The sequence below is a fragment of the Cherax quadricarinatus genome, chromosome 37, assembly GCF_038502225.1.
Source record: "Cherax quadricarinatus isolate ZL_2023a chromosome 37, ASM3850222v1, whole genome shotgun sequence".
Taxonomy (NCBI): Eukaryota; Metazoa; Arthropoda; class Malacostraca; order Decapoda; family Parastacidae; genus Cherax; species Cherax quadricarinatus.
In genome coordinates this window covers 20,662,709-20,677,437 of record NC_091328.1, presented here as the reverse complement: position 1 = coordinate 20,677,437, position 14,729 = coordinate 20,662,709, and the positions used below count along the sequence as shown (strand labels likewise).

Here is a 14,729-nt window from a genome sequence, read left to right as displayed (position 1 = left end):
TACCTCCTTTGTTGTATTGCCTCATCTGGAGAACCTTTGTTACCTCCTGTCTTATTGTGGCTCATACAGTGCACCTCCTTTATCTCATGTTTTACTGTACTTCACTTGGAGCATCCACGTCACTTGTGATGATGTGCCATATCCGGAGTCCCTCTGTGTTATTGTGCCACACCTGGAGCTCTTGCCTTACCTAATGTGTTATAATGCTTTACATGCACAACTTCGTTACGTCCCGTGTTAAAAAGAAACAAATGTAACACCTACATCCACCAATGAAGTGATTCACAACACATATATATATGGGCATTAACACTACAACAACATTTATATATTTTAATTACAAAAACTAAGAAACATTAAAAAAGTAAAAAAAAAAAAATCTAGCGATAGACGCCTAAATTCCATACAACACGAACACCAGTAAAGTGCACAGAAGAAAACATTGCTGTGAAATCTTCCAGTTCGTTGAGTAGGAAGATGCAACTAGGACCTAGTATGAGTGAAACACCTGGTGGACAGTGGTGTTTAGTCTGTCAGGAAAGAGGAAAGCGTCTCCAAACGGAGGTCTTTGTCACCCACTAAGTGATTTGCAACTCTTCTTGTACTGGTAATGATTGTCAATGATTATCCTCAGTGAATCGCTTAACAGGTGAACTGAGGACTATAAATGATGCTTGTTTTCATATCTGGTGAAGCGATGGCTTAAAATTATTATATAGTGTGTGTCTCTACCTTACATCATGGAGGAGAGAACTTGGGAATGTCTCGTTCAGTAGTAACTCAGTAGGACGAGGTCGTCAGGTATTATGTTTAGTGTGTATGCGGGGTATTGGCGCAGGCTACTCTAGAGGATAAGGACGCAGGTTTCCTAATGGGGCAATGGCACAAGTTTCCCTGTGGAGTAATAGCACTGGCTCCCCTAGAATGTGATGATGCAGCCTTTCCTAGGGAATGGGGTTGGGTGCTGAGCGTTTCCCAGGCTGGTTGGCACCCACGCCACAGCACACATGGTGGGGTTCGACAGTGCAGTTAACCCTTAGCCTCCAACAGTATTTAGGTGCCGCCCTTTCAATGCGACCTGAAGACAAAGACACTAGATAAGTTTCCTGTATACTCACAGTTAAAAAATTTACCTCCTACATATGAATCATTTCGTTACTGAAAAGAGACCTATAACTAACGAAAAGAACATTTTAATACTGAAAGAGGGATTAAATTATGTTTTTTAATGTGTTTACACCAAAAAGTGGAACTCGAAGAGGAACCATCTCCACGTAGTGAGTTCTGGGTATTTTGAATGACTGTAGGCAGTTAGTCCAACGAAGTGGCTGAGAACAGCTTACAGTGTATGTACTGTCTGTGTCTAGAGAAAATATACCTAAAGGGGATCAAATCTTAAAACATCTCACACCACAGGGTCTGCGTGATCCATTATGTTCTAGTGCTCACCAGGGAATATACTAATGCTAATAATAATAATAATTACACTGCCGCATATATAACAAGAAATACACAGGAATTTAAAGATGAAAAATCGGCATATATGTAGTCAGTTCTACAGCACCGTCATATTATCTGAACCTAGTAAAATGTGCAATAAATCAAGATAAACTTTTAGAGTTTGCAGCTATATTGGTCCCAGAGTTGATGGAGGTGACCTACGAGGAAACGTTAACAAGGCTGAGTCTGACATTACTGAAGGAGCGACACTTCAGAGGAGATATGATCACAATGTTGAAAGTACTCAGAGGTAAGTACAGGAGAAAAAGAAAGACATTTTGAACAAGCAAGCATGGATAGAAGCTTGACTTCCTGAAGAGGCAAAAATTTATTAAAGTGAAGTTTTCAAGGAATCGAGTTGGGAATGTAAAGAAGACAAACACTAAACAAGAAACAGAAAATATTAGAAGCTACAGATCGAAACAAGAAATTTGTTAGGTAAGTACAGACAAATGTTTACTCACCGCTGGCATCAGCACTGGTGGGGTGGAGGAGAGCGGAGCACAACACTAAGAGACACAACACCAATGTTACGTGTGACCTAAAGAAGATATTAGTCATTGAACTGCAAGTTGGTTTATGCTGAGGATAATTTGAAAACAATAACCATTCATATATATCATATATATACAGGATAGAAAGGCCACTAATAAGAACGACTTTGGCTCAGAAACAATGTAATAATATATGGATTCTACAGTTAGGAACTCAGAAGAAAGTAGTTAGCTGATGTTAGCTGACGTTAGCTGATGTCCAGCTATGACCTCGCTCCCGGGAGTTTTGTGAAAATTACTGTTGATTGCGTCGTTAATTAACATTTACAAATTAAATTGCCCATTAGAAATTAGAATAAAATTAATGCACTAACGTTTGATTCAACAATTCTCCTTCTTAAGTAAACATTTTACATATAAATACTGTAAATTAAACAATAGCGAGGAATTACAAAAAGCAGTGATCCTGGGATTATCAGCTCCAGCATTTTACAGCTGAGCTACGGAGCTTCTAATAGGAAATATTCTAAAACCGAATTAATAACCAAGCCACCGACAACGGCACCAACTGTGATCTAAACTGACTCTTTCCCACAGCCACAACAACGTTCTTAGTAAATATTTTTTCACCTCTCTCAAAACCATATAGTCCAATAACTCGATTTAAGTTGTAATAAATTACTCTAAATGAATAAACTTAAGACAGACGGGGGAGCAGCGGCTGTGTTCTTATCTAATGTTTCGTCTGACATGTTAATTACGAAGTTGTGTTTAGTCCAGTCATTGTTTTCAATTAGATTGTCTAACGTATTTTAGTTTGGTTTTTAGCTCATTACAAACTTTTCTGAGTTTGTTGTTTGTAATGAGCTAAAAAATAAACTAAAAACGCAAGTAGATAATCTAATTGAAAACAGTGATTGGACTAAACATGCTAAAAATAACTTTGTAATTAACATGTAAGATAAAACATTCGATCAGAACAGAACCGCTGCTCCAGGTTAGCGCTGGACCTGCTGGTCACGAGAACCGCTGCTCCAGGTTAGCGCTGGACCTGCTGATCACGAGAACCGCTGCTCCAGGTTAGCGCTGGACCTGCTGATCACAAGAACCGCTGCTCCAGGTTAGCGCTGGACCTGCTAATCACGAGAACCGCTGCTCCAGGTTAGCGCTGGACCTGCTAATCACAAGAACCGCTGCTCCAGGTTAGCGCTGGACCTGCTAATCACGAGAACCGCTGCTCCAGGTTAGCGCTGGACCTGCTAATCACGAGAACCGCTGCTCCAGGTTAGCGCTGGACCTGCTAATCACAAGAACCGCTGCTCCAGGCTAGCGCTGGACCTGCTAATCACAAGAACCGCTGCTCCAGGCTAGCGCTGGACCTGCTAATCACAAGAACCGCTGCTCCAGGCTAGCGCTGGACCTGCTAATCACAAGAACCGCTGCTCCAGGTTAGCGCTGGACCTGCTAATCACGAGAACCGCTGCTCCAGGCTAGCGCTGGACCTGCTAATCACGAGAACCGCTGTTCCAGGTTAGCGCTGGACCTGCTAATCACGAGAACCGCTGCTCCAGGTTAGCGCTGGACCTGCTAATCACGAGAACCGCTGCTCCAGGCTAGCGCTGGACCTGCTAATCACGAGAACCGCTGCTCCAGGCTAGCGCTGGACCTGCTAATCACGAGAACCGCTGCTCCAGGCTAGCGCTGGACCTGCTAATCACGAGAACCGCTGCTCCAGGCTAGCGCTGGACCTGCTAATCACGAGAACCGCTGCTCCAGGCTAGCGCTGGACCTGCTAATCACGAGAACCGCTGCTCCAGGCTAGCGCTGGACCTGCTAATCACGAGAACCGCTGCTCCAGGCTAGCGCTGGACCTGCTAATCACGAGAACCGCTGCTCCAGGCTAGCGCTGGACCTGCTAATCACGAGAACCGCTGCTCCAGGCTAGCGCTGGACCTGCTAATCACGAGAACCGCTGCTCCAGGCTAGCGCTGGACCTGCTAATCACGAGAACCGCTGCTCCAGGCTAGCGCTGGACCTGCTAATCACGAGAACCGCTGCTCCAGGCTAGCGCTGGACCTGCTAATCACGAGAACCGCTGCTCCAGGTTAGCGCTGGACCTGCTAATCACGAGAACCGCTGCTCCAGGTTAGCGCTGGACCTGCTAATCACGAGAACCGCTGCTCCAGGCTAGCGCTGGACCTGCTAATCACGAGAACCGCTGCTCCAGGTTAGCGCTGGACCTGCTAATCACAAGACCGCGATTCAGTCTCCCCGTCCATCTTTAGATTTATTCATTTCCAGTCGTTTATTAACATTAACACTCTACCTCACGACTGCGAGAGCTATTCTTACACTCACACATATAGACAGAAATACACACTTATATATCACACACACAAACACAAACGCACTAACACTATTGACAAGTGCCTTTGACATCCGGTAACAAACACAACAGACCAAGTAATGAGTAATATTATTATAACCAAGAAATTAAGTAATTTAATATTTAACCTTCCTGTGTTATTTAATATCCATTTTGCAATAAGTATTCCCTTATGTACTGAACATATTCATTATAATTTTGTAAATAAAAAAAATGTAGGAAAAGAATCGGTATCAGCCAAAATTTGGTATCGTCTCATCGCCCCATCCCTAAAAGAGAAAGAGAGAGAGAGGAAGGAAATCCACTGCTCTCCAGTACATCTCTCTATGACTTACAAACTTTCACATCAGTTCGATACCCGATTTGTTAATTATAAGTCAACCTTACCTGTTCATGGTGAAGATTAGTTTTCAAGCTGGAAAAGTCGTGTGTACGTGTATGGCTGACGACGACTGTGTTACTGTTCACTCTGATGGTACACCAGTATATATATACATAAAGTTCTCGCAACGTCACTCTTATCGAAAACCTACACCTGGGAATTTCCTACCAAGTCATGTTTACATGGGTGAATTAATCATGAGCGGCAGTGGGAAACGTGGGAAGAAGTTTCTAGAGAAAGGAAAGAGGCGTGTTGGCCGGACAAGGGAAGAGGTGTATTGGAAGCTAGGGAACAGGTGTGTGGAGGGAGAGAAAAAGAAGAAAGAATTATGTAAGGAGAAGACTGGTGCGAGAGGTGCCAATTATTAGTCATGGTTGTGAGGCTGTGGGAAGGGGTTGCCATCACTCTGTGGTCTGAGGTAAGGTCAGCTTGTGGCCGTGGTTGTGATGCTGTGGGAAGAAAAGAGATGTCATTCTGTGAGAAGGAAGATATTACTGTGAGGTGAGGTAATGCTAACTAGAAATGCACAACATGCTAGTGACTCTTTTTTGCTTAACAATACTTCATTACATGTAAACTACATTTTGTGAACTGCAGAAAGAAATTGTTTGTTCAATTAGAGCAGTGGTTCCCAAACTGGGGGTAAATTACCCCCTGGGGGTAATTTAACCATTTTTGGGGGGTAATGGAGGGGTGACAGAAAAAAAGTTATGAATTCTGAAAATCAAGAAAACAATGCGGTACCCGGTATGAGGATTATTGTTAACTTTGTCTTAGTATATAAAGTTGTAAAGTAAACCTATTATAAGTAAGTAATAAAGTTAAACCAAATAACAATAAACATCAAAAACTAATATACAGTATTAGAAAAGAAATATATAGCTAAGTGTGTGGAAACCCAAAAGTATTTTGACAAGTATGCTTCAGGACAAAAGTCACTCAGTAGCCCAGATCGACCTGTCCAGTACGCGTCACTCACTTCCTGAGGCTGCCTCTATTTCACACTGTCAGTTTATCTGTAAGCATCAGCCGAGGTAGACATAAGCTGGTATGTATGTGTACTGCCCTGTGCAGTATATAGTTAGTATTTACCCACTGTTACTGTGAATTTGTAGCTATTATTAATTTTATATATAATGTATGTGTGGTTCTTACGTTTTCAATGGTTTTGCTAGGATTAGCAGAGTATGCGAGGCTGTATACGTTCACGTTTAGCCATATATATCAATAATAACAACATTTTGTGAAAGGGGTAACATGCTTTATGTGGCATGTTAAATTGGGTAACAAGCTGAAAAAGTTTGGGAACCACTGAATTAGAGGCTGAGGTTGTGATTCTGTGGGAATGAACGAGATATCACAGTGTGGGAAGGAAGGAGGTGTTATCACAGACGGATGAGGTAAGACCAGCTGGTGTCTTGTTCTGATGCTGTGCTCGTCAAGATAGTGTATATCTGAGTGACTGAAACATGTTATCTCTTATCAATATAATGACTCATAAAACACACTAATTCTCCTTCGTTCTTATAGTTGATTGATTGAAGACTATAAAACAACACCAACTATTAGCTTTACTACTACTATTTCTATTACTACTCTTGCTACTACAACTACTACTGCTACTATTACTACTACTACTACTACTGCTGCTGCTGCTGTTGTTGCTGCTACTGCTTCTACTGCTGCTGGTGTTGCTGTTGCTACTGCTGTTGCTGCTACTGCTGTTGTTGCTGCTACTGCTTCTACTGCTGCTGTTGTTGCTGTTGCTACTGCTGTTGCTGCTACTGCTGCTGTTGCTGCTACTGCTGCTGTTGTTGCTGTTGCTACTGCTGTTGCTGCTACTGCTGCTGTTGCTGCTACTGCTGCTGTTGCTGCTACTGCTGCTGTTGTTGTTGCTACTGCTGTTGCTGCTACTGCTGCTGTTGCTGCTGCTGCTGCTGTTGTTGCTGTTGCTACTGCTGTTGCTGCTACTGCTGCTGTTGCTGCTACTGCTGCTGTTGCTGCAACTGCTGCTGTTGTTGCTGTTGCTACTGCTGTTACTGCTACTGCTGCTGTTGCTGCTACTGCTCCTACTGCTGCTGCTGTTGCTATCACTGCTGTTGCTGTTGCTGCTGCTACCATCACCACCACCACCATATCTAATAATAACAATAATAAAAAATTTAATAATAATGGTAATAATAATAATAATAATAATAATAATAATAATAATAATAATAATAATAGAGTAAAACTTATATAGACAAAATTCAGCCTCGAAATATTGTAAATATTCGGATTAAGTTAAAAATTTTATGACTTCTTATCGTAGTCGTCGTAGTCAAAACCTGATTAATTAAAACGGGTGAAACAAGGTCTCATTCTCTCTCCTAAAATTCTTTTAAATAATACTTTAACGGATTTATCCTTTACCTATAAATAGGATTACTGAACAATGATGCGCTTCCTTTACACAGCAACTTTAAAGTTCAGAATGTAGCATAAAGAACTGCAATGTAAGTGATGATAGACCTTTATATTGAAGTTACTCTTGGTGAAGGTGAATCATCAATTGATTTTATCTTGCAGTCTTATGTGACGCTGGTGAAGACATAGTCATGACATAGTCATGAGAAATAGTTCACATGCTTTGAATCATTAGTAATTTTCTCACGCTGTTGACAAGTTATTTTGATATATTTGAATATGATTTTATCTGGTAATGGCTTTCTTTGGCTTATTACGTTAAATGACTATCGACTACACGAGGGTCATTATGGTGCGTGTCAGTTGAACACTGCCAGTCCAGGAGACATTAATTTAAACACCAATATAGAGAATAAAGTGAGATAAGTATTCTCTAAATTGTATGTACACTGCTGCTCTAAGTGTACACACAACATAGAAATGTAGTTCGTTAGGTAAGACACATATGCAACAGTTAGGTATCTTTATTTCTAAACGTTTCGCCTACACAGTAGGCTTCTTCAGTCGAGTACAGAAAAGTTATATAAGGCTCCATTCTGTCACTTCAACTCCATATTGTTTCAGACTATGGAACAATACTCTTCTCCAGACTGAGGGACTGACCACCTCAAAACTTCAAGGGTGATGGACTGATTACATCGTCTTCAAGTATCTTCTGCTTCTATCAACTTTTCTGTACTCGACTGAAGAAGCCTACTGTGTAGGCGAAACGTTTCGAAATAAAGATACCTAACTGTTGCATATGTGTCTTACCTAACAACCTGTCGGTATTTATACCATTTTAATGTTCATAGAAATGTTCGCAAGGTACACAAAGTGCGTAATACCTGAGTGGTTCACCACCAGTCAAGAATGCTTTAAAAACTCGTTATTAGAAGACTGGGGAACTTACCTGCCCCATTTTTCCTACTGTAATCTACGTTGTCCATAATACTATCGCATTTGCTTTGTCTGTTTCATAAGGTGAAGTGCAGGATCTTTCCTTAATCCATGGTATAACTTGATAAATCTTTGAGAACAATTGTGTTGCAGAGGTCTGAGCAAAGCTCAGACCTCTGCAACACAAGGTAATTATTAGTGCCAAGCTTTGAAGTGGACTCCCTGATCTTTGTGTATGTAAAACCCATGAGTGAGTGAAATTGAGACAGACAGACAGACAGACAGACAGACAGACGGACAGAAATTTAATCACGAAGGATAAATAAAGGCTCAGAGATGACCAGTGTGTTAGGTAAATACACTCGGCCTTCCTTGTGTCCCTCACGTCATGACTTTGCGTCTGGTAAATCGTATTCGTCGATTTATGTTGAAGTGATTCTCTGAAAATCGCCCGAGTGTCCAGAGAGAGAGAGAGAGAGAGAGAGAGAGAGAGAGAGAGAGAGAGAGAGAGAGAGAGAGAGAGAGAGAGAGAAAGAAGAGGGAGGGGAGGGAGGAAGATATTTTTGCTATCCAATTGATCTGCTGGTTATGAAATATGTCTCGCCATAGAAACTAAAGAATCATGCAAGACAGCCGCTAAACTCACTAAAAATAATAATAAATTACTATTATTATTATTATTATTATTATTATTATTATTATAAAAACAACAGCAATCATATTAAAGATTTAGTCCACAGATTCCTTGTAATAAGAAATCAATAGTCCAACAAAGAAACATCAGTCTCACAAAGCAGCCGGGGCGTGGATTCCACAAGGTTGCGAAGCCATAGCCCAAACAGCACGTGTACACCACTAATCTCAAGTGGATACACCACTAATCTCACGTGCATGTACCATTAATCTCACGTGCAAAAACCACTAACATCACTTGCATACACCACTAGCCTTACGTGCATACACCACTAACCATACGTGCATGTACCACTAATATCACGTGCATACACCACTAGCCTCACGTGCGTACGTTAATCTCACGTGCATACACCATTAGCCTTACGTGCATGCACCACTAATATCACGTGCATATACCATTAGCCTCACGCGCATACACCACTAACCTCATATGCATTCACCACTAACCTCACGTGCATTCACCACTAACCTCACGTGCATACACCACTAACCTCCACTAACCTCACGTGCATACACCACTAACCTCCACTAACCTCACGTGCATACACCGTTAACCTCCACTAACCTCACGTGCATACACCACTAACCTCAAGTGCCAGAAATCCCTGGTTGAATAGGATTGTATAAATGCCTATAGTTGAATTAGACACATGTGCAACTCTTGGGTATCTTTATTGAGGAAACGTTTCGCCACGCAGTAGCTTCATCAGTCCATACAAAGAAGAAACTTGAAGAACAGGAGGAGAATGAGGTAATCAGTCCCTCAGCCTTGAGTCGATGTGGTCAGTCCATCAATCTTGATGGACTCAAGGTTGAGGGACTGATTACCTCATTCTCCTCCTGTTCTTCAAGTTTCTCCTTTGTATGGACTGATGAAGCCACTGTGTGGCGAAACGTTTCCTCAATAAAGATACCCAAGAGCTGCACATGTGTCTAATTCAACATGTCGGTTCTCTGAACCATTCATCTACCATCCTGTCAGACACTGCAACTTCTTGGGATCTTAATACTTGGGAATTCTTCGCTTGCCTAACCCTTGGGCACGACCTACTTCCACATTGGACAAATGTGACACCACCTACGACTGCTGCCCCTCACTTGTCTACGGTTTATAAGCTGCTTCTCCGCTCATATGCCGTATTCTATTCAAGATTGATGGACTGACCACATCGACTCAAGGTTGAGGGACTGATTACCTCATTCTCCTCCTGTTTTTCAAGTTTCTCCTTTGTATGGACTGATGAAGCCACTGTGTGGCGAAACGTTTCCTCAATAAAGATACCCAAGAGTTGCACATGTGTCTAATTCAACAACATGTCGGTTCTCTGAACCATTCATCTACCATAAATGCCTATAATCATTTAAACGGACGTTGTGCTCAGAGCCATTCATGACCATTTTCTTTCATCTATCCATTTATCCACTCTTTTACAACAGCAAATCCAAGCTTCTTTTAGGAGAGCATGAAACTGACTTGCGAGAGTGTGTCCAGCAGGGATGTCCCCTGGTCCCTTTCTTTTTCTACATGGCCATCAAAAAGACCACAGTGGACCTGACCAGGTAGCACATTTAGTTCTTGGATAATGGTACGCTAGTGAACACCACAGAATCCCTTCTGGTGGACCTTTAGAATTGTCAGGTTGCTAGGAGGAAAAATGGATCTCTCAGTAAACTCTCCGATCTGTTAACTGGTGTCCTCCAACAAGCACACCATCGAACAAGTTACAGCTGCCCTGCAAGAAGTGAAAAAGTTGATCCCACTGCTTGTACTCTCCTTGGTGCCCCATTTGTAAAGATCTAGGAAAAAAAGTAATCTCTGACGTCAAGCAGATGACAACCAGGATCAGCGACACTGATGTTTACTATGCCTACTTTCTCCTCACCAGGTACCTATCTCCTCAGTGTTGCTTTCTTTTTACGATATTCTCCATTTGTCCGTCCAGACTGGGAGAGTACGACTCCCTCCTAAAGTCTAGGCTAGAGTCTTAAACCTTTCACTGGACGAATCATAGTAGGTGCAAGCTTAGCTTGCACCTACTATGGTTGCACCTACTTAGGCGGACTGGAAATGCACACAGCCTCTCAGATTGCCTTACCAGCCTTCTTATCCCCCTGCAGTGGATCAAATAAGCTATTGAAGGAAATTCTACCAGAATATGCATACAATCTGACATGGGTGGCACCAGCGCGTGGAATACTCATTCAGCACAGACCAGACCTGTTGAAAAGTTTACTCTCCAACAATCCAGTTGGAACAACCCTATCATGGAAAAAACTGCTGCCGCTATACTAGTGGATGCATCCCCGAAAGTGAGAGAGCTCTCCTTTTTAGCTGTGAGTAGACATCATTCGAAAGACTATCTCCTAAGAGTTCCCATCTCTGTGGCTGGCACATGTTTAGACCACCAGACCTTTTGTAGTGCAGTGGCTCTCCGTGTTGCTACCCCTATTCAAAGTGAGCAGAAGAATATTTGCGGCAAAGCGGCAGTCGTCCAGCACAGTCTGATATGAATTGTTCAAAATCCAAAGATTGGCAAGTCAGAGACACGTAGTCAGCGAGATCATCAAGAGGATGCTTGCTACACCCCTGTACCCAGTCGAGAGTGACTCTCGATCGTTACTACCCAGAACCTCGGATACAAACACCAGCCAGGCAGAAGGGCTCACATTATATCCCCTGGAAGACATTAGACTGCTGGGGTAGGACTACACTTGTTCATAGACCTTAGTCGACACCTACATCCCAGTAAGTGCTAGTTAGCATAATGGTCCTGCTCGTCACAAAGAGCCTCACAGGCTCAGCAAGTACAGGGACTAGATGCCTAAATCACAAGCTCAACAAGTATGGGGACTAGATGATTTATTATTATTATTATTATTATTATTATTATTATTATTATTATTATTATTATTATTATTATTATTATTCCTAAATAAACTTCTATTTAGGCTTTGCCTTTTTGACAGAACATTTTTCTTTATTTCGGTATCTAAATATATATCAAGTCCTCTTTTTTCCTAATTCAGATTCACATATCCTGCAAGTCTTGCTCCGCCGACCTTCTCTCAATACCAAATCTGTAAAATCAAACATTTGCCAAATACGATTCCAGGAATTCGTGGCTGCGACTCTGTGACGTTGAAGAGTCACTGATGTAAGGCTTGACCTCGTCTTCCTTTCAAGGCTGGATGCTTGAATGCTGGTGAAAGACACATATCACTACCACAACCTAGTCACCACCACTACCCTCTACCACTACTTCCACCACAACCCACATTACCACCATCTACACTGTTAATGCTAATACCACTACCACTTTTACCGCCAACACTACCTCTGCTATGATATCTTTCACCACTACCAATCACCTGTACCCACTCCTACCACCACCACCAGTACCGACTTGCTGCCCCTGTTCACCTAGCAGTAAGTAGGTACCTGCGTGTTAGACAACTGTCGTGTATCACATCCCGGCGGAGCAAGATTAGCCGCAGTTGCCCGAAATGCTCTACATAATAAGGGGTTTTCTATACAGTATGTCAGTGATGTCAGCTAGGTTTGTAATAGTTGCATCATGTACTTGTAGAAATAAATATTATTATTATTATTATTATTATTATTATTATTATTATTATTATTATTATTATTATATTATTATGATTATTATTATTTCCTTATTTCTATGCCTTTTATTCAGCATCATGACCTACTGTGTTAAATGTATCTTTTGCTCTCATTTGACAGTATTACAGGAATCTCTTAATGGTATATAAAGATCCTTAATGCATGTAATCACATCTAGAGAAATGCTTATATTACATTTTTTATGCACCATTTACCTCCATTACATTGCTCGTTATGTTTTTTGTCTAACACTACAATAAAATATGTCCTTCTTCCTGGGAAGTCACACAAAAGTTGGTATCTATCACTAACAACAAAGTTGGTATCTATCACTAACAACAAAGTTGGTATCTATCACTAACAAAGTTGGTATCTATCACTAACAAAGCTGGTATCTATCACTAACAACAAAGTTGGTATCTATCACTAACAACAAAGCTGGTATCTATCACTAACAACAAAGTTGGTATCTATCACTAGCAACAAAGTTGGTATCTATCACTAACAACAAAGTTGGTATCTATCACTAACAACAAAGTTGGTATCTATCACTAACAACAAAGTTGGTATCTATCACTAACAACAAAGTTGGTATCTATCACTAACAACAAAGTTGGTATCTATCACTAACAATAAAGTTGGTATCTATCACTAACAAAGTTGGTATCTATCACTAACAACAAAGTTGGTATCTATCACTAACAACAAAGTTGGTATCTATCACTAACAACAAAGTTGGTATCTATCACTAACAACAAAGTTGGTATCTATCACTAACAACAAAGTTGGTATCTATCACTAACAACAAAGTTGGTATCTATCACTAACAACAAAGTTGGTATCTATCACTAACAACAAAGTTGGTATCTATCACTAACAACAAAGTTGGTATCTATCACTAACAACAAAGTTGGTATCTATCACTAACAACAAAGGCTACTTACTGAGGATGGTAATAAAATTTCTTAACCAAATCTCCTTCACATTACTTAGTTATCCTGGGTTATCCTGGTTTACAGATCCTCCGAGTAAATACCCTGGATCAAAGTTTTCCCCAAATGACGAATTCAATATTTTTCGTTTATTCCATATAACTTTATGCAATTTTAATTGTACTCATCTATACTCACCTATTCACCTATTTGTGAGTGCAGGGGTCGAGTCATAGCTCCAGTAGGTGTAATTCATTCTTACTTTTGCAGTATGTGTTGCTTCTGCATTTTACTAGATAATGTATCAACATTTTAGTTTGTTGACTATCAATGATTTTTATATAACATACATAACACACGTAACATTATTGCAATGGCAACATCTATATCATAACATGCATAGCATACGTCTACATACACCATTACATTATTCGACATGCATTGCAACATACTGTACATTAATTACATCGTGTATAATAACTTCACATATTTACAATATGAATATCACAAAAGCATTACATCTAGATTACAACATGCATAGCAAACATGAATATCGTAAAGGCAAAACAAATATTACATAACAGGTACTCGACAAAAGCAGTCCACATTACAACAAGCATATCAACAACATCACAACTACTACATATCGATCGACACCATGCCCAGCCCTTCTAAGGTAGGGTAGGTGCCTGAGCCAGAGCTTGTAGCTCACAAGACTGTCATTCCCATTAGCCCCCTTGGGGCGGGGATGGCAGACCAGAGAGGCCTAGCTTGTGGCTAGGCCTGGGGACAGTTGGTCCCAAAGATGAGGAGGTACTTGTGCCTCCTCCCATGGGAGACTTAGGTCTCAGATACTCCCTAAATAGGGAGCCAAGGCCGGGCCACCACTTGGAAAAGGCCCGGGGCGGGAGAATACCGGCGAATCTTTAATAATAAATAATAATACTACATATCAAATATACAAAATATGTATTACAAGTTATTAACAACTTCTCAACAACGATAACTTTTATTTACCTCGAAGACATGCAAGTAGGGATAAATTAAATCACCTTTTTCATATATAACCATATTACATTAACCATATTACATTAGCCATTGTTACATTAACCTTGTTACATTAACCATGTTACATTAACCATGTTATATTAACCAATCACCTGTTACTATGAAGTCAGCCTCTCATTTTAAGAAAGTCCATCTATATTTCGAACAAAACAAATCATTGAATAGTTATGGCATAAAGTCTCCCGTAAATTTACCCTTGGTATTCTCTATACAGAATAAGATAAGATGGGCAGAATAAGCTCCTTATCTTCACCCTAGCGGTAAGCCAGTGGAAAGCCTCGGCCAGATGATTAAAGCTCCA

The 14,729-nt window shown here is 40.9% G+C and overlaps 1 long non-coding RNA gene across 1 annotated transcript; it reads right to left on the bottom strand.

Annotated features, from left to right (window-relative positions):
* Positions 1-319: 319 nt before the first annotated feature.
* LOC138853702 (uncharacterized) lies at positions 320-4,902 on the bottom strand. Its single transcript, XR_011392869.1, has 3 exons — positions 4,768-4,902; positions 1,965-2,041; positions 320-1,078 (listed from the first exon to the last, which is right to left on the bottom strand). It is a non-coding gene; the product is annotated as an uncharacterized lncRNA (long non-coding RNA).
* Between the last annotated feature and the right edge of the window lie 9,827 nt (positions 4,903-14,729).